Here is a 25005-nt window from a genome sequence, read left to right on the forward strand (position 1 = left end):
CATTGTGAATACAGACAAGAGTTAGTAGATATGTGTACTGATATATTACTTTGAAATGACATCATTGTCTAATGGGATGCCTAATACAGTTGGAGCAAGAGGTGTAAGGCTTTTGATGGGCAGTATTTATATATATATATATATATATATATATATATATATATTATACATACATGCACACACACACAAATCTGTTTGTGGCCAGGGGAGGGGGGCGTGGAGAGTGTATTTCCATAAATACTCTGTAGTCCCTTCATTATGGAAACCAGTGACATTTATGTCAACTTTAATTGAACATGTGTGACATCAGGGATTTATTACCAGTACGATGGACATCTAAATGATCTAAAATTAAGGCTTTCATTTTACTATCTCCCAAGGCCTCCGCCTCTTGAGTGGCCGCCGCAACCTCCTCTGGCCTCTCCTCCTCCTCGTCAGCCTCCTCCTCCCTGGCCTCTGGCACGTCCTCCTCCTCCTCCTCCTGCTGTGCCTCAGGCACCTCCTCGGCTTGTGCCACCTCCTCGACCTTTGGCACCTCTTCCTGCCTCTCTGCCTCCCGTCTTTCACAACGTCTACGGTCTGTTTGAATAAATATAACATATAAGTGTATTGTTTAAAATTCTACCTGGTGAACAATTATACAGATGTAGTCAGATAATATTGTGAATCATTTTTAGGTTAACACAGACACACACCACTCTCACATGGCCTGTAGCAATGTTTGCTTTAGGCTAAGGAGATGTGGACGGTCTCAGTTTTACTCAGTAATTGTCAAATAGTCGTTTTTGGGGGGCACATAATAATTCAAACAGCCAGATAATGAATGACTGATTAGGTATATATAATACAGTAGTTATTTCTATTTGACCTGCTAATATGTGAAACTCAGCTAAGGACAACTGTGAGTGTGGACATGGTTTTCAAAGATGGCATTCAAATCTTATTTCAATAACAAAAACACATCTGCCATTGTAATCTTCAAAATTATTTTAAAGTAAGGTCATCAAGTTGCTTTAGTGGGTAGCATGTCTGCATCACATCACTGGGATCAAGAGTTGGAGAGTTATAATCCAAAACCTGCTTTAATATCTGGAGTTTGACCCTTTATCATTTAGTAAAGTAGATGTTCAGTCACAAAAATTAGGAGACAGGACCAAAAGCAGGTTACATTGGAAGGGGGTTACCTGTCTAGTGTGGAGGAAGATTGATATGTAGTGATAGGCCATGTCATGTGATTTGGGTTAACGTATTTTTAACAGTGTACAGAGAACTCACATCTTATTATCTCCTCCTGTAGCTCCCTCAGCAGCCCTGATAGGCTGACGGCGGCGGTCGCTTCAGCGCCGATGTAGCTGAACGACCGTCCGCCGGCGGTTAAATCTCAGGCGAATATATCTGCGGACCCGTAAATAGGCCAGCAGCTTCACCTCCTTACTTATGTAGCGTCCCAACGGCATGCTGTCCATGCCCTCGTCAGTACTCACAGCTCACGTCGAGAAAAGATAGCTGCCCTCATCTTTTCTCTCCAAAGACTACTATGGATTACTCTGCGCTCTGATTGGTTCTCTGAGCACGTATGGGCGCGCTCACATCCCACGCGGATCTTTCCTACACCTGTGTGTAAAATGGCTACTTGTCGATCCAAAAATATGGTGTCTGGCATGGATGAGACTATATATGCCACTTTTTTGACCAGTTTAATAAGTAACAGGTGTATATTGAGAAATCACAAGCATTTATATCTTAAAGTGCATGTGCTTGCAAACTATTTCGGAGTCTGAGGAATGCATTCTTTAGTTTAAGCATGCTATAAAGTCAATTAAGGGGGTGGGGTTTACACATTAGCAAACTTTAACATGACTTTCATTTGTCAATGATCACACTCCATTTCTATTCTAGACAACTATGTCTGATGCTGAGCCAAGCTCGGAGGCTGGGACGGGTGTGAGAACCCGCAGAAGATTACATTTTTCAGATGCTGAATTGTAAATATTAGTAGAAGAGGTAATAGAACACTTGTATTCCGGGACCAGACGGATGAGCGACTTAGAAAACGCGAACCGATGGGAGGCCATCACTCAAAAAATCAATGTGATCGCTCCCTGTCGGCGTCTCACGCATGAAGTGCAGAAACAGTACAAATAAAATGCTTGTTCAAAACCACAGTTTCTGTTTGATGACTCAAAACATAGTACAGGTCTGGTGACTGTGAGCTTGATACATATTGTGTCTGTTGAAGTCATTTGTCTGTCAAGGCCTTTTTTAAACTAGAAAATGGTCATGGTTGCCTCCAAGTGTACTTAGACAATTTAAAAGGTCACGATTTCTCCATTATCCACCCTTGAAAAGCCACACACATTTCACTGTGTAGTTGTATTGCTATTTTGTGTATAAATAGAATATGGACACTATTATGTTGCATGTTTTTGACTATCAAACGATTTAAAGGCATATTTTTTTCCCACATTTCAACAGATGGGCAGACTATAAAAAAATGTCTGAAAAAAAAAAAAATTGCGGCGACAAGGAGGTACGCTTAAGAATCTTGCGGGGGTCCTCCCCATGAACTCAACCTCACAGTCCTAGAGGAGCGTGCAAGTGTGGCTATTTCTGAGTTGGAAGTTGCTGGGGTGGGCCGCATTGATACAGGCTGTGACCCACCCCTAACACGGATGCTATCTCCCCTAGGTACATTAGGAATATTTAATATTTCAGTATGTTAATGTTTATGTTGTGTTTAGAAACATGTGGCACCTTTATCAGTATGTGCCATAATGCAACCTTAACAGTCATACTGTTTGTGAACCACATAATAGGGAATGAAAGTCCACACTGTTTTAAAAATGTGTAAATCTGTTCCAATCAAATTCAAAACCTAAATATGTATCGTTGTTAATGTCCAAACCACATTTACTTAATAACCATGGTTGCTATGTGGGAATACCAAGTCATGTTTGTGGCTAATTTCACTGTAGTCATCCTCATCAAAATGGATGCATCACAATTTCCCTGAAATAATATTTGGCCAATGTATTTTCTTTTAGGTTGCTTAGTTTAGAAGGTCATTTTGTTTTTTTTATTTTTCTCTATATGCAGAACATGAGACTGATGAAGGACATGAGGCAGAGGAGGGGGTTGATGCTAGTCCCCAAGTGGGGGTGCTTGCCCATGATGTGGATATCACTCAGATGGAGGCTGCCCAACTCTTGAGGCTGCAGTCACTGGCGCACATCAGGCATCACTAGTCCGCCACTGAAGCACAACATACACATTTAGCGGAAATTTCAAACACCCTCACCCATATGGAGCACAAATTTGACCAACAACTCACCAATTTAAATAATACCCTCTCAAATTTTGGCACCCTAATGTCCACTGTAAATACTTCTCTTCAATATTGCCAATGTTTTGGAAAAAATTTATAATGACCTCTCCCAACGCCATCCACCAACTGTCACTCCTTCACCCATTGCAACCCATACCACACACGCCTCCTTCTCCCCCACAGACCACCAGCTCCATCATGATATTTCAACCTCTCCGGCTCCTGCCCCTTCTGTGTCTGCCCCCCCTGGCCATCCCCCATACTATCCCCATGGCTATCACCCTGCCCATCCCCCGGACTATCCCTATGGCTATCACCCTGCCTATCTCCATGGGTATCTCCCTGGCCCTTCATCACACCCTCTGTCACAACCTGCTGAACAAGAGAGTTTGTAAGCTTTCTCTGAGCCCTCCACATCAAGGGTAACTCGAACCCAGGCACATCTTTTAACTGGCCAGTGTGGCCAAAAAAGGAAAAAAAATTTTTTTTTCTTTTTCTAATTTTTTGAATTGTTTAACATGGTCAAAGTAGTGTAATAAAAATTAAATTACATTTCCATTTATAACTGTTTGATTGTTGGTTATTGTAGACATATTAGTCTTTCTGAGCAAATTCATACATATTTGAGATTGTCAGTAAATTGTAAATTGTTACATCAGAACACCGAGTCTACATCCCTTAAAGCAATCCTTTTAAAGTGTCTTACAATACATTTTAGTTTGAAATGGCCAAGCAAAGTGTTTTGCCAAATAATACATAGGATTAGAGTTTGCAAAGTTTAGGTGAAGGGAAGTACACATACCCAAGCATTCACCAACAACAAGACAATACCCCCAAACTCCAAAGTACCGAGTAAACTGCGAGCCATACTTTAGCCATACTTTAGGACACTTAAATAGTTTGATCCACAGGGACAAGGGTGTAACATCAGAGTACACTACAACATTTAAAAGTGAGTATCATGGCTGCTTAATTTACACAATTCAGACCAATATCAACATAATTAGACCTGTCTGTCTCTTATTGCGTGGTCTTGAGATGTGTGTACTCCTTAAATGTAGTGCAAGCTAAGGTTTCATTGTCCTGTGCTCTGTGTTGCATGTACATGTTTAGTTTTTGTTTAGGAGACTTAAGTTAGAAATGTCTTGACTAAGTTCCTTAAGGAATCAGGTCCCTAGTGTGATTTATTAGTAAATTGTGTCTTGTGAATGCCAGAGACATTTAGTGGATTTTTTGAAAAGTGTCATACTGTAACTTAGCTTATAAATACAGACATATTTTGCAGTAGTTGCACTGTCTAATGGTTTGTGTGAGGGAACGGTGTCTAAAAAAAGTATGAACAGCCTACAGTGTTCCTCAGTATGTGTGGAAATACTTCCACCAAGGCAGATATTCTACTTTACCAAGGTTATCTTTACTATAACACCAACAACATACTCCAAATAAACATATGGTTTATTAATATAAATTCCAGGTATACACAATGGACACTAGAGTCGTACCTACAATACAGTGCTGATCCTATTCTGGGCATCTTTGAATAGACAACTAAAGGCTTATCCTTTCATGGTAGTGCGAGCCTCTGTGCCTGCCACTGTTCCACATTCACTGTCTCCATGTTTTTGGCAAGCACGCTGAATCACCAGACAGGGGGTAACTTTAGCCAAAGAACTTCACAGTCCTTCTTCCAAACTCCAGATATTTCTGATAAGAGCCTCAGGCTGTAGGGGTGTGTGGACTGTCTGCTGTGTCTCTGGATATTAAGGCCTAGGAATATAAAACACATTTCATAAATAAGATGATGACATCAGACACAGAACAACACCCTGTTGTGCTTGTAAATACACAACAACACATTATCTAGTTAGCCTAGTGATGGATGTCCAAGCACACTATTTTGAATACCTTTTCCGAGCCTGTAATGTGTTAATAATTCAGAATGTGAATAGCAGGCCAAAATAGACACAAGCTATATAAATGGTTCAAGCATTATGTAATTTTGCTTATTCATCCCATTGTGTTTGAAACAGAACACTTGCATGACTAGATTTTAACAGAGGCCAGGTCATTTGCCCTAGCCTGATCTAAAGTTGTTTATGTAAACAAAGCTAGGTATTGTGACGCAAAAATGTTCCAAACACGAAAATAAAAGTATTGATGTATGTTTCTCCAGATTGATAATACACATACACTTACCCATTTGCCATAAGTGAATAGGAAGTCTCATACTAACATGAATACATTACCTACAGTGTATTAGATAATGTTACACCGTGTCATATATGACGTAAGGCTCATATCCAACCACAGTATGGTGCTGAGCACAGACATGCTCTGGAAATGAAAACAGACATAATGAATTTCCAGGGCTAATGTGTGCTAGGGCAGACACTCTAGATGGACATGGCGATGCAAAATACATCTTAAACGGTATAGGGTCAGTTTGGCCCTTGAGTAAACTTGTATGTAAATATATTCCTTGGGAATGGATTGAAGATTTGCAGTAGGTTTAGGCCTTTTCCAAGTCTTACTGGAATAATTTTGGTGGAGTGCTTTGTCTGGTCAATGTGATTTGGTTTGGAATTTTTGGGTTCAATGTTGAAATTACATTTGTTTGGCCACTGCTTTGCATTGTGACATGGTTGTGCACAGTTAATGTTAGCCATATGGGTAGTGCTTTCCTTCCCTTTATAACACAGTCCCTCTAGGTTCCAGGATGGCCATGCAGCCATGGTATATTCCTGGCCAAGTAGCTACTTAGGCACACAAAACTATGCTTAGTGAATGGAGCTAATATTAAATGCACCTTGGTGTCAACCCCTATGTTTGGGATGGGGCTTTACATCTCCCTATGGATTGTGTGCCAGTGGCCATTACTTACTGATTGTTTGTCATTCTGGAGGATGCCCACTCTGCAGTGTGTAGAGAAAGACATAATAGCACTATGAGGCAACTATTTAAAACACTTTGAAAGGGGGCATGGCTTGGGCACCATCGAGAGTGGTCGCAGTGTGGAAGAGCTCCCCTGAATATCAACTGCTTTTGGGCACTGTAGCAGAAGCTCCGTTCGCCTGCTCGTGCTGTGTCCGTGCTGAACACCTCGGGGCATCAGTGGAGTCATTTGGGGCACAAGTGGGCTGGCTATGGCCGTCTATCCGGCCCCCAGAGTTGTGAACAGACCTCTAAACAATCACTCTGGGGCTGCCACTCTGCCGCCCATTGCCGCACAGCTGCTTGGATACCCTCACCTACAAGGGACCCCCATCTGTAGCAGACACGCTTGCACACCGGAACCACTGCCTCCGGCACCCGAGGCCTTCTCCTGCTCTCCAGCCGCGGTCTCTGGCACCATTCAAGCCCATCCGGTTTTCGGACACAGACTTCCGGTCGGCGCAGGTGCTGCTCGAGCGCACTGATTTCCCCCTGGAGGGGTAAGTGTACTATCACCCAACCCATCTGCACAGTCTGAAGGCACAGAAGTGCGGGCACTGAGGGGTAGGACTTAAGCCCTGATATAATTATACTTTATATGCTTATATGCTGCTTGGGCTCTGAATCTATCCCAACTTATCTTCTGGGACCTCCCTGGCTTCCTCTTGTTGCTTTCTGATTGCCTGTTAGTAACACCAAGCTCCTAACAGTCTATTACCTGTAAGAGGAGAAGTAAAACAGGCTGCAATTCTCCACTACTCCCACAGTAGTCTGATATTTGGCTGCCACCTAGTGGCTGCTTGCTGGTTTTGTGTATTGTGTGTGACAATCCAAATAAAAGATAATATCATAAACAACAAGATCAGAAGCAATAAGGAGTGTCTTCCAAAATTTGGCCGAGCTGCTCTGCACACAATTTTACTTCTGGACTGCTCAAGTCTTTACAGTCCTTTACCGGCTCTCCTTACCCGTTCCCTGTACAATACTACGGCTCCTACACCCTGTACGATACCAAGAGTCTGCACATATGTTTTAACTTCGCATCTGGCTCACTGAGGATGGCCGGGGTCCCCATCTGTTATGCAGTTGTGATGTAACGGTTGCCTCATTCCCGAGGGGCCTTTTCTGATCGAATCTTCTGCTCGGAAGTTTGTTGTTTTTGACCTACCTTCTCCGAATCCTCCTTCATCTTTGACCCTACTCTACTTAGCTATGCCGAAAAAAAAAAAACTTAATTCGAAGGGTATCCCTCAATATTACCCTAATAAGTCCTCCTCAGTCTCTGGAACAGAACAAGTGGCTTCTCCTCGCTATCTTGAGGACTCAGATGAAGATGTGTCTGCTCCAGTTACCAAAAAATACTTTTTCTCCCTGATCAAAGAAATGAAGGAGCTTCGGTCTTCAGTCCATGCTGAAGTTCAGCACGCTCTTCATAGTCTGAGATCAGAGGTGTCCTCACTGGGTTCTCGCATGGATCATATTGAGAGGAAGATGGATGATGTCGTCTCAGCTCAAGAAGCTATGACTGACAACCTAACTCAAATCCGCCAGGAGCTCAATAATATCCATGAACGTCAAGAAGATATGAACAATAGAGCCCGGAGAACTAACTTCCGAATTAAAGGTGTCCCAGAGTTCGTTGAATCCGTACACCTGGGCCCCTATCTCTGGAAACTATTCTCCCAGCTTGCTCCAGAAGTTACGGAAGATCAATTCTTGCTGGATAGAGCCCACAGAGCTCTTAAACCTCGCCCATCGGATCAATCTACACCTAGAGACTTTATCCTCCGTCTTCATTATTTCACGACCAAAGAGGCTGTCTTACAAGCAGCTAGAAAGCTTGCTTCATTATCCTATGAAGGACATACCCTTCAAATTTTTCAGGACCTCTCTCCCACCACCTTATCTCGGAGGCGGAAACTCCAACCTGTCACCTCAATCCTCAGAGAGAACAACATCAGATATCGCTGGGGGTTCCCCTTCCGTCTCTATCTTTGGCACCAGAACCAACAACTGTCAGCTAAAAGTTTAGGCGAAGCACGGCACCTCCTGCGAAAGATTGGACTGAATCATCAAGCCTCTCTGGAAGCTTCTCAAGCCCTTGCTAATGTGGCGGGTCCAGCCACACCGAGAGCACAACGGCGTCCTCATAGAGACTGGTCAACTGTCCCTCGCCACTCTAAATCGCAATCTGCGGATCCCTGACCGGCAAGTTCCCGTCCCTGCTCCTTCTTCAAAGTGTGGCCGCACTACCCTCCATGGGTCTCGATGTGGCCCCCGCAACTTCCTGACATAGTTCTATAATTGGACATAGAATTCAAGGCTCCCATGTCTTCAGATGTCCTCGCCCTTCATTTTCTACTACACTAAGACTATAATGTTGGTGCCAGACACTGTTATGCCTTATACTATCTGTTGCCTTGTTGCTGCCTGCCCCTTGAGAAGGCGGGTTGTTGTTCTTTATATCTTCTTCTAGGTGAGACGAGGTGCTGACGACGCACAGACTACAGTTCCTGCTTTCGCCACTGATAAGTAACTGTGATGTTTTGTCTTAATTGTCTCTATGTTGTATTTACCGTAACTATGTTGTCTATTTGATTCCCTTTCTATAGCTCTTTTATTGGGCAACACTTGGTGGCTTCACATGTGCATACTACGATATGTCTACTGCTATTGAGTTATCTCCTACCTCATATAATATGTTTATTGCTGATAATTATTACCTTCTCCTCCTTCCATGTTCTCCCCCTTTTCCTCCTCTACCATAGGGGTCAGTAATCTCCTTATACCTTCCCCACTTAATAGGTCATACACACTAAATTGGTCCCTCGGGTTCCCCTTCTGGGTTCCCCGGCCCTCTGTTTTCTTTTGTGGCTGCTCTTAGTCTACCACCCCCTTAGAGCCTAGGGCTCTACGCTGGTCCCCCTGATGGCTTGTCCATCATGTCCTATCCTCTACCAGCATTTGCAACAAGTGGACTTTGGTCCGCTATGTCAATCCCCTTGTACCCTTAACCTTTGTTTCTCCCCTCCTTCTCCTCACTGGTCGTCACCTACCATGTCATTCCCTGTACACTCTTCTTTTTGTCTCCTCTCCCCTGACATCTCTTCCCTCTTCTGGTCTCTAGCGCTCCCCTCATTGATTTTCCTATGACCCTTAACCTTATCTCCCATAATGTCAAGGGCCGAAAACTCTCCTCAGAAATGGGCTAAACTCCATTCGTCTCTTAACTCTCTTAAAGAAGATTTGATATTCCTACAAGAAACTCATTTTGTCCACCATCTCCACCCCGAGCTTCGTTCCAGAAAATTTCCCTTGACATTCATGCATGGGACCATAGGCAGAAAAAGTGGCGTGTAGCAATCCTGTTTGCACGCCATTTCATTTTCGAACTTCATAACTTTCATAAAGATAAAGAAGGTAGATTCCTGATTCTCATAGGCACTCTGAATAATCTCCCCTGCACTCTAGTGAACCTCTATGCACCCAACACTGGCCAGCATAGGTTCTTCAAAAAACTGGGTTCTTTGTTAGCGCATGTCCGTCGGGGTGAACTTATTGTCGTTGGTGACTTCAATGCTGTTTTAGCCCCAACTATAGATCGCTCCTAAGGCCCCGCCTCTTCTCCCCTGAGGAGAGTTGCCCACACCACAGCTGCCTTACAGGCTTTTCTGAAACTCCATAACTTATATGACTTATTAGACCCCTTGGCCAGGGACTATAACTTCTCTTCTCCCCATAATACCTACACCCGAATTGACATGATCCCAGAATCTCGTGGCTATCAGGGACTCCGATGGCGTTTTACACTATGACCCTCAGCGGATACGTGCTGCCTTCCAATCTTACTACACTAAACTTTATAACCTTCCCCAACCGTCTGATCCTTTAGTCTCCCAACAACATTCGTAGTTGATTGAACCTTTTCTCTCTTCTGCTAAGCTTCTGAAACTCTCTCCACAGGCTAGTACTCTTCTGGGGGATGAGATTACTAGAGATGAAATTAAACAGACCATAAAGTCTCATAATCAGGAAAGGCTCCGGGGCCGGACGGCTTTACTGCTGTGTATAATAAGAGGTTTGCTGGGCTTATGGTCCCCCGTTTGCATACCCTATTCAACTCAATCCTGACTGAGGGCTCTTGGTCTAGGGATTCTTTTGGAGGCTCGGATCTCCGTCATTCATAAAGGAGGGTAAAGATGTTCATGACTACGCTAGTTATCGCCCTATTTCCCGCTTAATACAGAGGTCAAATTATATGCTAAAATTTTGGCTAATAGATTAAATTCGGTCCTTCCCTCCCTTATACATTATGATCAGGTTGGCTTTATACCGGGACATCAGATTCATATAATTAATACCAGGAAGGCCCCGGCCATTATTCTCTCCCTTGATACCGAGAAGGCTTTTGATAGGATCTCCTGGAGCTTTATGTCCCGAGCCTTGTCGGCGTTTGGGATTTCGGGTAACCTCCTCATGGGTATTCTAGCCTTATACTCTCGACCCTCCGCAAAAGTCACGATCAACGGTTCTCCCTCTGACCTTATCAACATATCCAATGGTACCCGCGAGGGGTGCCCTCTGTCTCCTCTGATCTTTGCCCTCATCATAGAGCCTCTTGTTGCCACTATCTGGGCCTGCCCGGACATACAGGGTGTGCAAACGGGGAATCTGGAGAGTAAGCTCTCTCTTTTTGCGGATGATATCCTTCTGACTCTCCTGCAGCCAGGGAAGTCGCTTCCTGGACTCTTTAGCATTTCACACCAATATGGGCACCTCTCAGGTTACAAGATCAATATTATGAAATTGGAAACCCTCCTCCTTAATATTCCCTCCTCGGAAGGACTGGTACTCACCTCCCGCTTTAACTTTCGGTGGCAGAGAAAGAAAATTAAATACTTAGATATTTTTATTACTGACTCCTATGACTCCCTCTACCGGGAGAACTACCCAGGCCTCTTTACTAAAATCAGGTCTGAACTGTTCTCCTGGCGCTCATTGATCATCTCGTGGCTGGGCAGAATCATCTCTGTCAAGATGAACCTCCTTACTAAGCTTCTCTATTATTTTCAGACCCTTCCTGTTCGAGTCCCCCTTTCGGATCTGTCATCTATCCAAAAATGTCTTTCTAGATTTCTCTAGAACGGCCGGTCTCCCAGGATTAAGCTGGCTCTCTTAAAGAGACCCACCAGAGGTGGTGGCAGGGGTTTCCTGGATTTGAAAGTTTACTATTGGGCAGCTCATCTGAGCCAGATTGTAGCCACCTTTGCCCCCCCTGCGGCACTGTCGTGGGTTGACATCGAATCCGCCTATCTTAGATTTCCAATTCTGTCCTGTATATGGGGTCTCTCAAAACAAGCTAGATCTCCCCTTACCTCCCAATGTCCTACCTTACTATTCTCAGCTGCGATATGGGAGACCTGCCGGCCCCATCTCAATATACCGGTGTCCTCTCTTACTATTCTACCTCTTTGGGGTAACCCTGCCTATCCTCCTGGGCTCTCCTCGTCCATCTATAGTCCCTGGGTCACTGCAGGAGTTCAATTTGTCGGTGACCTATTATTTCAGGGGGCCTTTATCTCCTGGGACGCTCTAAATATCCAAGTCTCCATCCTAAATTCTATGAGTATTTCCAGTTACGACACTTTGTGGGCTCTGTCCTCGGGGGAGGCTCATCTCCCCTCTCTTAATTCTCCCTTTGAATCCCTATGTCTCTCCTCACCTTTGGGTAGGGGCACGATCTCCTTTATCTACAGCTTAATTCTCAATGCACTTTTACCTCCAGGTGGCAGGCATGAGAGGGAGTGGGAGAGGGATCTGGGGCCCCCCAGAGGAGGATTATTGGGAAATCATAAAGGATCAAGTCGCCACCAGCTCTGTTTCCACCTTGGTGAAGGAGAACACATATAAAGTATACTATAGGTGGTACTACACACCTGACAAACTCACTAAAATGTTCCCCTCTAGTTCTACATTATGTTGGCGGGATTGTGGCCAGATGGGATCTTTCTTACATATTTGGTGGTCCTGCCCTAAAATATCCTTCTTTTGGGATCGAGTTAGGACCCTCCTCTCCTCCCTCCTTCCATGCTCTGTCCAGAAAGACCCATGGTCTTTTCTTCTCTGTTATCCTCTGATTGATGATGATAGTCTGCGAAATTGGCTTCCCATGTCCTTGCTGCTGCACGATGTCTAGTAGCTAAGTTTTGGAAACAAGTTGAACCCCCCACTATGGCGGCCCTGCGATCCTATATTTGGTTTATTGTCCAGATGGAACAGATTACATACCACCTACATGACAAGGATGATAAATTTCACCAGATATGGGCTCCTTGGCTTTACTTATAACCCAATAACGCTTGTACCAACTCCTTCCTCCTAAGAAGAACTCCCTATGCTCAGAGGTGACCTAACTCTTGATGCTGTCTCCCTTTCCAGAGTATCAATCTCGTTCGAAACTTTTATTGCACCTTTTTTATTTATTTGTTTCTCTTCTTAAAAAGGGAAAGGGAAGGATAAGGGTAAGGAAATGTGAGGATAAAGTGAAGTGTGTTCTATTTTTTCTTTCTTTCTCAACGACGACCAGTGCCCCCGCCCCACGACCCCCGCCCCCCACACTATATTGTTATAAAATGTTATAGTATCTTGAATATTCTGGATAGCAATTGTATACTTACCTGTCTGTTTAATGACAACCTGTTGTCTCTGATATTTGCTACTCAAATATTTTCAGCTCCATTGACATATACCCATGGTATGTATTGTTCTCTGTTTTTGGCTTTATTCCTTCAAATGTACTAATTGTTGATTCTTATCTGTACATCATTGTTATTTTTCAAAATAAATAGTTAAAAAAAACAAAACACTTTGAAAGTACTTGTGACACCTTACATTTAGAGACATGTTGAAGCAGACATTGGTCTTACTATGGCAAAAAGTATCCCTACATATTAATTACACACACACTTATAACTCCTACTTGCAGATATTCCCATCCTGAATCTGGCTTAAGGCTAATGTTTGTTTTGTTCTGGAACCAATCGCAATGTGAATGCAATTGTAAATTAATGTTAACAGCAGACACCAAGATCCCATATGAACATGTGAGTTTAGATCAATACTGCTTGCCTCCCAGATTTTACCACCACAACAAAAAAAACATATGCCAGTGTGTGTGCAGGATCACAATCTGTGTCTTCAACAACAATTTAGTATGCTTAGAAGTGTGCAAAGGTGTGTGGCTGGAATGGAACATTGCATGCCTGGGCCCAAACAAAAAATATAATTGCTGTGTAGTATGTCAAAACTAGCTTAGGGAGCCGTACAAATATAAAAAGGGTGGATAGTGTCATTGGCAAACTTACCTACTTTCTTCAGCTCCCTTCCGGGAGCCAGCCAGTGGAGGTGGGCATGAGGGGGCGGGGCGGCCAAAATCGCATCATTTTGGCCCCGCCCCCTGTAATGTCATGACGCAAATTGCGTCATTTGACAGCGGGGGCAGGGCCAAACGCCGCGATTCACCGGAAATCGCGGCGTTTGGGATCTAATTCTGCCCACTTCACTAGGAAGTAGGGCACTTCCTAGTGAAGTGGGCAGAATTCGGGAGATTGACACACTCGCCCGGGAGTCCTGGAGACTCTCGCAAAATGGGGGAGTCTCCCGGACATTCCGGGAAAGTTGGCAAGTATGGTCATTGGTTAACTGCTGGACAAAACCGGATTTAAAGGGAATGTTGATAAGGAATCGAACAGATGCTGAACTTGCATATGACACCAAGGCATTGAGCTTGATTGTGCAGACTTTGTGTTTTGCATTTTTCTGTGGACACGATTACAAGCTAAGTGGTGATTGTGTCTGGAGTGTATTTTGGGCTTTGTGGTTTTAACATGTACTAACCTAGGAAGTGTTGTTGGCAACGATTCTAACATTTAAGGACCAAACTCTGGCAACACTTACAGTGGTTACCTACTATAAAAATAGAATGAAGGTCACAACATGTTGAACGTAACCAATACAAAATCCTAACTCGTGGACCATGAAAAGAGAGCAAATATAGTAAACACACAAATATATCTAATCTTATAAACGTCTAAAGCACTAAATAGAGAGTGTGATTTAACAGGAAGGGCTGTATGTGGCTAATGTCAAAAGAAGCAAGGGTCGCTACAATAGATGATACATGTATACATGTACCTAAATGGCCCTCAAAGGATTATAGAGTGATTGTTGTGTATGAAAAGAAGAACAGCAGTGTAGTAAGCAGCAGACACTTCATTGTCACAGATTGCTGACACTAATGCAGGGTCAGATTTATTATTAAAAGAAGTGGAAGCTGCTCAAATCAATTTATAGGCCATAGCAGGTGCTTGAAGTGTGGGGTTATCCTACAAGGAACAAACACACAAAAAAATGTTTTTCCCCAGCACACTGCTATAGCCAGCAAAACACCTGCCATTTCTACTGTACATAAAAATGCAAAAGTCTTACCTGCACACATTTGCAAATGTATGTTAAAGTCACCCACCACACCAAGGCACTTTTGCTAATAGGGTGGTCCTAACTCTAATAATTTATTATTAACAGACATTACATTTTTGAAGCACAATACATAGCAAGTAAGACAGTGGTCTTTCAGAGAAACGTCCTTGGATGATGAGTAAACAATCATGGCCTTTTTAAAAAACACATAGGCAGAGTTGGAGAATTGGCTAAATACTTCAACATGTAAGAAGCCACACCATTCTGAACTTTTAGATGCATGTCATTTTTGCCTGTTGAATGTAAAGGAAAAAATTAATACTCCAATATTAGCTCACATCTAACTTTACTGCATGTACTTAGTTTCTGGGTCGGTACACATTAAGGTGACCACTGTAACCTACCATGCAAAGTGTCTTGTAAGGCTTAACACAATCCTCTCTGTAATGGTGGCTTGTGGGTTTAAGCTATATCTTGGAATTGATTTGTGGTTTATGCAGGGCCACATTAACAACATTATTGGCCCCCGGGCAGAGCAGTGCAGCGGGGCCCCTACCTCTATATATGTGTATCATATATAGATACATATATATATATATATATATATATATATATATATATATACATACACACACAACAGATACCCAAAACAAGGGGGCGCGTGACCCACTTCTGTGTACAAAGTCAATATACAATGGTATTGCTTAAAAACAATACTGTGTAAACACAAAGTCCAATTTGCAGGAGGCAGCCAGTCCCAAAAACAGATGGTGAATCTGGAATATCTAAAAAAGAGGGATAAAAGGAACAGGGCGCCACATAGTGTATTACCACAATAAAAACACAGCAAAATTTGTGAGAATAAATGAAGTGTGATAGATTGAAAACACACAAGTATATTGTGATTCTCACAATGCAGATAGAACCAGAATAGTGATCAGATAAAAACACTCGTGCCAATATACTAGAATCCCGGGTGTGATCACCAATAATACTGATTATGGGTACCGGATAGAAAAACTTTCAGGCATATCTGTGGAGCTGTTGAAGTATCCAACATATAGATGTCTCCCAATCCTGCAATTCTCATCAATCAGGGGGATCACTGGCAACCACTTGAACCTCAGTAGCATAATATAATAAAAGCAGCTAAAATAGAATAATACTGTATATAACAGGATTTATTAAAGTGCATGAAGGTCGAATCCTGAGGATTGAGGATTATTATGCACTTTAGGATATCGTGGCACCTATATAAGAGATCCGTTGTGGAGATATATTGAGATTGACATTGACAACTATCTGCCTTGTGGAGGACATATGCCTGTCCAGATGAGTACCACCAAAGATACCTTTATATGCAATTTTGTGAAAGATTTTATGTGAGTTTGATACCTACTTTTTTAATAAATCCAGCCTCTGATTACAAAGGAAAGACATTAATAGTTGGATAAATGTGGCATTTTCTTCATTCTTCATTATAATGCATGCAAATTAGAATATATACTTTGAATTCCTTGATGAACACGGTTAACCATGGTTTTCCCAAGCAATGTTAGGCAATAATATTTGCAAGGTAATTGCCATTGCCTTACCAAACCAATAGGGTATTTATTCAATAATATTATTCAAACTCATTTCTTGCTGATTCCTTGTTTGATTACCGTTACTGACCCTTGCCTGGATACTGACTTTGATTGATCGCTTGTGACCCTTGACCTATTGCCTGGATACTGATGCTGCCGTATTGCCTGTGACCTCTGACCTCGGCTTGCTCTCTGGATACGTTGTCTGCTGCCGGCCCTCGACCCTTGCCTGGACTTTACCCTGCCTTCCTGGGTTCTCCCCAGCCGGTACACATCTCACAACCCTCTGTTTGTCTGCAGCCAAGTCTGTCCCTACCACTAGGGGCAACAGTGAACACCAGACTTTCGGAGCAGACTCCGGGTTTTGCTGTACTGGCTGGAGGGGTTCCTAACATTATAACCGGCCCAAAAATTTACATTAGGAGTGAGTGAATTATCTTGTATTCGGTCCTATGGAACCAAGTCTGGCGCAAGTGTTGGCAGGTCAAATCCAGACCTTGTCCCAAATGGTTCAAGAACTGTCGCAGCGGCAGACTGCCCAACAATAGGCATCAAGAGCTTCACAAGCCGCTCAGCCTTCTGTGGTAGAACCAAAAAAAAATTTGCCAGATCGCTTTTCTGGAGACTGCAGCCTCTTCCGCAATTTCCGTGAAAGTTGCAAGCTTTATTTCAAATTGAGACCACTATCGTCCAGATCACCACAGCAAAGAGTGGGGATAGTTATTTCTCTGTTACAAGGGGATCCTCAATCCTGGGCATTCAGCTTGGATCCCAATAGTCCTCAATTACAATCTGTGGACGCATTCTTTTCAGCCCTTGGTTTGATGTCACGGGCACTAGGAGTTCTGCCCAGGATTCACCAGTTGACAATGCTTACCAGAGGGGCGGGGTTTACACAGCGGACCTCTGGGCAGTAGGGTGAATAGTAGGAACGTATATAACAGCAGATGGAGAGAGAATGCCAATGGAATAGATGAGAGTCAGTGACTTGCAGCTATACTGGTAGAAGAGTCAGCGACTTGCAGTTGTACTGGTAGGAGAGTAGAGTGGATGTGAACAGGTGAAGGAAGGTAACGGGAGAGTCAGTGGTCTGCGGATAGCAAGTTGTACCACTGCTGTGAAAGGAAGACTTGTCCAGGTGCAGGTAGGTAGCGGGAGAGTCAGTGGTCTGCGTATAGCAAGTTGTACCACTGCTGTGATGAGAAGACTTGTCCAGGTGCAGGTAGGTAGCGGGAGTGTCAGTGGTCTGCGTACAGCAAGTTGTACCACTGCTGTGAAGGGAAGACTTGTCCAGGTGTAGGTAGGTAGCGGGAGAGTCAGTGGTCTGCGTATAGCAAGTTGTACCACTGCTGTGAAGGGAAGACTTGTCCAGGTGTAGGTAGGTAGCGGGAGAGTCAGTGGTCTGCGTATAGCAAGTTGTACCATTGCTGTGATGAGGTGAGGACTTGTCCAGGTGCGGATAAGTGGAGGAGTGATAAGAGTCTATAACTGTATAAATACAATTGGAGAGTAGAGGAGCTAGTTACAAACAGATATGCAGTGTCACAGCTAATAGTCTATAGTGGGTATGTATACCGCTGCTGAGTAGAGAGGCTTGTCCAGAGCAGATATGCAGGATAACAATTGAAAGTAAATAACAAGTATGCATATCGCTGCTGAGTAGAGAACCTTGTTCAAACAGATATGCAGCGTAACGGCTAATAGTCTATAGCGGGTATGGATACCGCTGCTAAGTAGAGAAGCTTGTCCAAAGCGGATATGCAGGATAACAGCTGATAGTCAATAGCAAGTATGCATACCGCTGCTGAGTAGAGAAGCTTGTCCAACGAGGATATGCAGGCACAGCAGGAGAGCTGAGAGACTGTAGCGGGTATGGGAACCGCAGGTGAGCAGAGCAGGTAATCCAGCAGACAGCTGAAGACACGAGCAGGACACAGGAGTCAGTAGCGGGTATGGGAACCGCCGATGAGCAGAGCAGGTAATCCAGCAGGAAACTGAAGATACGAGCAGGACACAGGAGACACCTTCAGAGACTCACAGGGAATGAGACTCAAGATCAGGCAACGATACAATGGCCACAGGTGCCTTAAATAGGGAGAGGTGATTGATCCACCAATTAGGTTAAAAGCAAGGTCATAAGAGTTCATGGATGCTGCGCATGCGCAGTCCATCAAGATGGCGGACGGCCACGGCTCAGGACAGGCGCCGGTAGGAAGGATAGAGAACCACGCACCAGCGCAAAGGCACTCACGGTCCGGGGAGTTACAGTACCCCCCCTTTTAACAGTGGGCACAGAACACTTGGAGCCGGGTTTGCCCGGAAACTTGGAGTAAATTTTTTTTAGAAGAGCTGGAGCGTTGAGATCATCTGCGCGGATCCAAGAACTCTCCTCTGGACCAAAGCCCTTCCAATGCACTAGGAAGCAAAGAACTCCTCGCGAAATTTTGGCATCCAGAATATGTGTAATTTCAAACTCCTCCTCTTGATGAACTTGTACTGGCCAAGGTGCTGAAGGAGAAACAGAGAAATGGTTGATGATAAGAGGCTTGAGTAATGACACATGGAAGGCGTTGGAGATACGAAGGTTCCTAGGTAATAGTAGTTTGAAGCATACCGGATTTATCACCTGAGTGATTTTATATGGACCAATGAAACGGGGAGCGAACTTCATGGATGGAACCTTCAGGCGAATATTTTTGGTAGAAAGCCATACGCGGTCTCCAACTTTAAGTGGTGGAATAGCTTGCCTCTTTTTATCAGCAAAACACTTGTATCTGGCCGATGTCTTCTTCAGGGAGGATTTAACCTGAGACCAGATAGTTTTGAAACTCTGACATAAACTCTCTACTGCAGGAACTTGGGTGGGAGGGAGGGCAGGAAATTCTGGGAGAGACGGATGGTGACCGTATACCACAAAGAATGGAGTTTTTGAAGATGACTCGTGATACATATTGTTATGGGCAAATTCAGCCCATGGAAGCAAATCTACCCAATTGTCTTGGTTGGCTGAGGAGAACATCCTTATGAAAGTCTCAAGATCTTGGTTGACTCTCTCGGTCTGTCCATTTGATTGAGGATGGTAGGAGGATGATAGTGACAATCGGATACCCAAGGTCTTGCGAAGGGCTCGCCAGAATCTGGAGACGAACTGCACTCCTCTATCCGAAACAATCTCAGATGGACATCCATGAATCCAAAAGATCTTCTTGATAAAATGGTCAGCTAGAGTAGATGAGGAAGTTAATCCGGTCAAAGGAACAAAATGTGCCATTTTCGAAAATCTATCCACCACTACCCAGATGGTATTGCAACTTTTGCTAGAAGGAAGATCAGTGACAAAGTCCATACTAATATGGGTCCATGGTTTGGAAGGAATGGGTAGTGGTTGAAGTAATCCCGCCGGAGTTCTGCGGGGGGTTTTAAACTGGGAACAAACCTTACACGCGGCCACAAATTCTTTGACATCTCTCCTCATAGAGGGCCACCAGTAGCTTCGAGAAAGGATTTCTAATGTCTTGCGTTCTCCCGAATGTCCAGAAAAACGGGAAGAATGATACCACGATAATATTTTTTTACGTAGAGATGGAGGCACGAGGGTTCTCGCAAATGGTAGCACCTTGGTGGAAGAAGTGGCCAGAGTCACACATTTGGGGTCCAATATGGGATGATTAGGACTATCCTCAGTGTCAGAGGACGCCACAAACGCCCGAGATAAGGCATCTGCTTTTCTATTCTTGGAACCTGGTTTGAAGGTTATGATAAGTTCAAAACAAGAAAAGAAAAGTGACCATCTTGCTTGACGAGGATTCAAACACTGAGCTGACTGCAGATATAACAGGTTTTTGTGGTCAGTAAAAATAGTTACAGGATGAAGAGCCCCCTCCAGCAGATATCTCCACTCCTCTAATGCTGCTTTTATGGCCAACAACTCCTTGTCCCCGATGGTATAGTTTCTCTCCGCAGGTAGAAGACCTCGAGAGTAGAAGGCACAAGGATGCAATTTTTGTTGCTCCGATCTTTGAGATAGAATGGCTCCTAGACCAACATTAGAGGCGTCTACTTCCAGAAAGAAAGGAAGGGTCACGTCAGGCTGTCGAAGAACAGGAGCGGTAGAGAATGCCTTCTTGAGGAAGTGAAAGGCTTGAAGGGCCTCAGAGGACCATTGTTTAGTATTAGCGCCCTCACGGGTCAGAGCCACTATTGGAGAAGCAATGGAGGAAAAACCTTGATTGAAGCATCTGTAGTAGTTTGCAAACGATAAAAAGCGTTGAATTGCTCTGAGGGTAGTTGGCTGGGGCCAACATAGTACAGCGTTCACCTTCTCCGGATCCATCTTTAGACCTACTCCGGACACAATATATCCCAAGAATGGAATCTGGGATAACTCAAAGGAACATTTCTCTAACTTGCAGAATAATGAGTTTCTCCGGAGTCTGGAAAGGACCTCTGCCACATGTTGATGATGAGTGGGCAGATCCTGGGAGAAAATTAATATGTCATCCAGGTAGACAACGACACAAACATACAACAAGTCCCGGAAGATCTCATTCACGAATCCCTGGAAGACAGCTGGGGCGTTACACAATCCGAAGGGCATAACGAGATATTCACAGTGTCTATCCCTGGTGTTAAAAGCTGTCTTCCATTCGTCTCTGGACTTGATGCAGATTAAGTTATAAGCGCCTCGGAGATCAAGTTTGGTGAATATGCGGGCTCCCTAATGCGGTCAAAGAGCTCGGTGATTAGCGGAATAGGGTACAGATTTTTAATGGTAATGGCATTAAGTCCACGATAATCTATACAGGGTCGTAATGACCCATCTTTCTTCTTAACAAAAAAGAACCCCGCTCCAGCGGGAGAAGTGGAAGGTCGAATAAAACCACGATGGAGATTCTCCTTGATATAATCAGATGTTGCTTGGGTCTCTGGTAGTGAGAGAGGATACACACGACCCCTAGGAGGGTTCTTGCCAGGTTGTAAATCAATCGGACAATCCCACGCCCGATGGGGCGGAAGGCGTTCAGACTGGATTTTATCGAACACATCCGCAAAGGAAGCATACTGTGGACCCAGCGGACAGGGTGTAATAGAAGATTGATTTATTTTGAGTGGAACAACTTGAGACAGACATCTATGACGACAATCCGGACCCCAGGAAGTGACTTGAGGAGTGTTCCAGTCAATCTGAGGAGAATGAAGTTGAAGCCATGGAAGGCCAAGTACAATGGGACTGGTGGTAACAGGAAGGACCAGCAAAGAAATTTTCTCCTGGTGTAAAGCTCCGATTTGAAGGGACAATGGAGTCGTACATTGAGTGATGAGTCCATTAATTATGCGAGAACCATCGATAGCGGTGACAGCGATAGCTGCTTTTAAAGGAATCACTGGTAGGGACCATTGATGAACTAGAGATAAAGTTTCCAGCAGCTCCAGAGTCTAGAAGCGCTTGAGACATAAATGACTTGGTAGCAAAGGAAACGGTAACATCAAAAGCACAGGTTTAGAATCCATAGAACATGGAGAGGACTCCAGGGACCCTAACCTTACCTCTCCAGAACTGGTTAGGGCCTGGTAATTTCCCGACCTTCTAGGGCATGAGTTCAGCATGTAAGTAGAGTCAGCGCAATAGATGCAGAGTCTTTTTTTCACTCGTCGCTCCCTCTCTTCAGATGTTAGTTTAGAACGTCCTACTGGAGGTGAAAAATGACGAACTTGAGATGCTGAGCGAACAGGCGCTTTGGAAGAAGTTACTCTTTCGGAATCTCTCTCACGAAACCTCATGTCTACACGGTGGCATAGAGAAATCAAGTCGTCCAAGGAGGAGGGTAACTCTTGTGAGGTCAGTGCGTCTTTGATCTTGTCGGCAAGACCCTGCCAAAAGGCAGCTATCAGCACCTCAGTGTTCCATTGGAGCTCGGAGGCAAGAATCCAAAATTGGATGACGTACTGGGCTACTGACCGGGAGCCTTGGCGTAGTCGGAGAATACTGGAAGCCGCAGTGAAAACACGACCAGGTTCGTCAAAAATTCTTCGAAACGTATAAATAAACATGGCACTATCTTCCAATAAAGGGTCATTTCTTTCCCACAGGGGGAGGCCCATGCGAGAGCCTGTCCGGAAAACAAAGAGATGAGATAGGCCACTTTAGAACGATGAGTAGAAAAGTTGTGAGGTTGAAGTTTGAAATGAATGGAACATTGGTTAAGAAAACCCCTACAGGTTTTCAGGTCTCCATCATACTTAGAAGGAGTAGGCAGGTGTAGCGTGGAAACGGTAGACACCTGGGATGGCACTGGGGAAGAAGAAGATGGTACTGGAGGATCAACAGTAGCTGCTACATTTTGCGCAGAGATTCCTCGGGAGGCTAGAGCCTGACAACATTGGAATAACTGTTGCTGTTGAACATCTTGTTGTTCAATCCGAGTAACCAGGTACTGCAACATCTCTTTAGCTGTTGGTTCCGATCCTGGGTCTGTCAAGGCCTGATCTTACTGTCATGGGCACTAGGAGTTCTGCCCAGGATTCACCAGTTGACAATGCTTACCAGAGGGGTGGGGTTTACACAGCGGACCTCTGGGCAGTAGGGTGAATAGTAGGAACGTATATAACAGCAGATGGAGAGAGAATGCCAATGGAATAGATGAGAGTCAGTGACTTGCATCTATACTGGTAGGAGAGTAGAGTGGACGTGAACAGGTGGAGGAAGGTAACGGGAGAGTCAGTGGTCTGCGGATAGCAAGTTGTACCACTGCTGTGAAAGGAAGACTTGTCCAGGTGCAGGCAGGTAGCGGGAGAGTCAGTGGTCTGCGTATAGCAAGTTGTACCATTGCTGTGATGAGAAGATTTGTCCAGGTGCAGGTAGGTAGCGGGAGAGTCAGTGGTCTGCGTATAGCAAGTTGTACCACTGCTGTGATGAGGTGAGGACTTGTCCAGGTGCGGATAAGTGGAGGAGTGATAAGAGTCTATAACTGTATAAATACAATTGGAGAGTAGAGGAGCTAGTTCCAAACAGATATGCAGCGTCACAGCTAATAGTCTATAGCGGGTATGTATACTGCTGCTGAGTAGAGAGGCTTGTCCAGAGCGGATATGCAGGATAACAATTGAAAGTCAATAACAAGTATGCATATCGCTGCTGAGTAGAGAAGCTTGTTCAAACAGATATGCAGCGTAACTGCTAATAGTCTATAGCGGGTATGGATACCGCTGCTGAGTAGAGAAGCTTGTCCAATGAGGATATGCAGGCACAGCAGGAGAGCTAAGAGACTGTAGCGGGTATGGGAACAGCAGGTGAGCAGAGCAGGTAATCCAGCAGACAGCTGAAGACACGAGCAGGACACAGGAGTCAGTAGCGGGTATGGGAACCGCCAATGAGCAGAGCAGTTAATCCAGCAGGAAATTGAAGACACGAGCAGGACACAGGAGACACCTTCAGAGACTCACAGGGAATGAGTCTCAAGATCAGGCAACGATACAATGGCCACAGGTGCCTTAAATAGTGAGAGGTGATTGATCCACCAATTAGGTTAAAAGCAAGGTCATAAGAGTTCATGGATGCTGCGCATGCGCAGTCCATCAGGATGGCGGACGGCCGCGGCTCAGGACAGGCGCCGGCAGGAAGGATAGAGAACCACGAACCAGCGCAGAGGCACTCACGGTCCAGTGAGTGACATTTCATTTTTGATGATCCAGACCGAGTGGCTTCTGCAGAAGCGCAGCTGCGATCTTTAGTACAAGGACGATGGTCCGTGGAAGACTATTGCTCCCATTTCAGGCGTTGGGCCTCGGATTGTGTATGGAATGACCCAGCTCTCCGTAGCCAGTTCCGGTTGGGTCTCTCAGAACAAATTAAAGATTCCCTTGTCCAGTATCCTACTGCGGGATCTCTCGAGGAGCTCATGCAGCTAGCTATTCGGATCGACAGAAGATTCAGGGAAAGGAAAGCTGAGAAGGAAAATCCTTCGTCCAATTCTCCTATGCCTTCCCAAACTTCATTCTCTGACCAGGTCGAGCCTATGCAGCTGGGAGCATATCGACTGTCATCCGAGGAACGTACCCGGAGGCATACTTTGGGTCTCTGCTTGTACTGGGGAGAGAAGGGCCATCTGCTCCATTCCTGCCCCGTTAATCTGGGAAAAGACCAGGCCAAGTGAACATGGAGAGTGTCCACTTAGGCCTATAAGTCATCTCTCCAAAGAATTCCCTGCTTGTACCTGCTCAGCTCACTTATAACGGATGGAACATTTCCGTTCCTACATTCCTAGACAGCGGGGCTGCTGGGAACTTTTTGGACTTGGCCCTCGCCCGGTCCTTGGGTTTCTCAGCCGTTCTTCTTGCATCTGTCATCACTGTGCATGGTTTGGATGGGAATCACCTGGATAAGGGTGAAATTTATCATCGCTCACCTTCTCTGCAGTTAAAGTTGGGTGCCCTCCACTCCGAGACCATCTCTCTGTATCTAATTCATTGCCCTTCGGTTCCTTTAATTCTGGGCCATCCATGGCTTGTTCTTCACAATCCCTGTATCGACTGGACATTGGATGAGATCACCAAGTGGGGTCCTCGGTGCTCTTCCTCATTCTTGTCTTTACCACTCAGGATTACTCAGATTTGCCCTGAGCAGTTATCTTTTCCTTACCGTGAATTCTATGACGTTTTCTCAAAAAAAGAAGCAGATATTCTTCC

This window comes from Mixophyes fleayi, chromosome 3, assembly GCF_038048845.1.
Source record: "Mixophyes fleayi isolate aMixFle1 chromosome 3, aMixFle1.hap1, whole genome shotgun sequence".
Taxonomy (NCBI): domain Eukaryota; kingdom Metazoa; phylum Chordata; class Amphibia; order Anura; family Limnodynastidae; genus Mixophyes; species Mixophyes fleayi.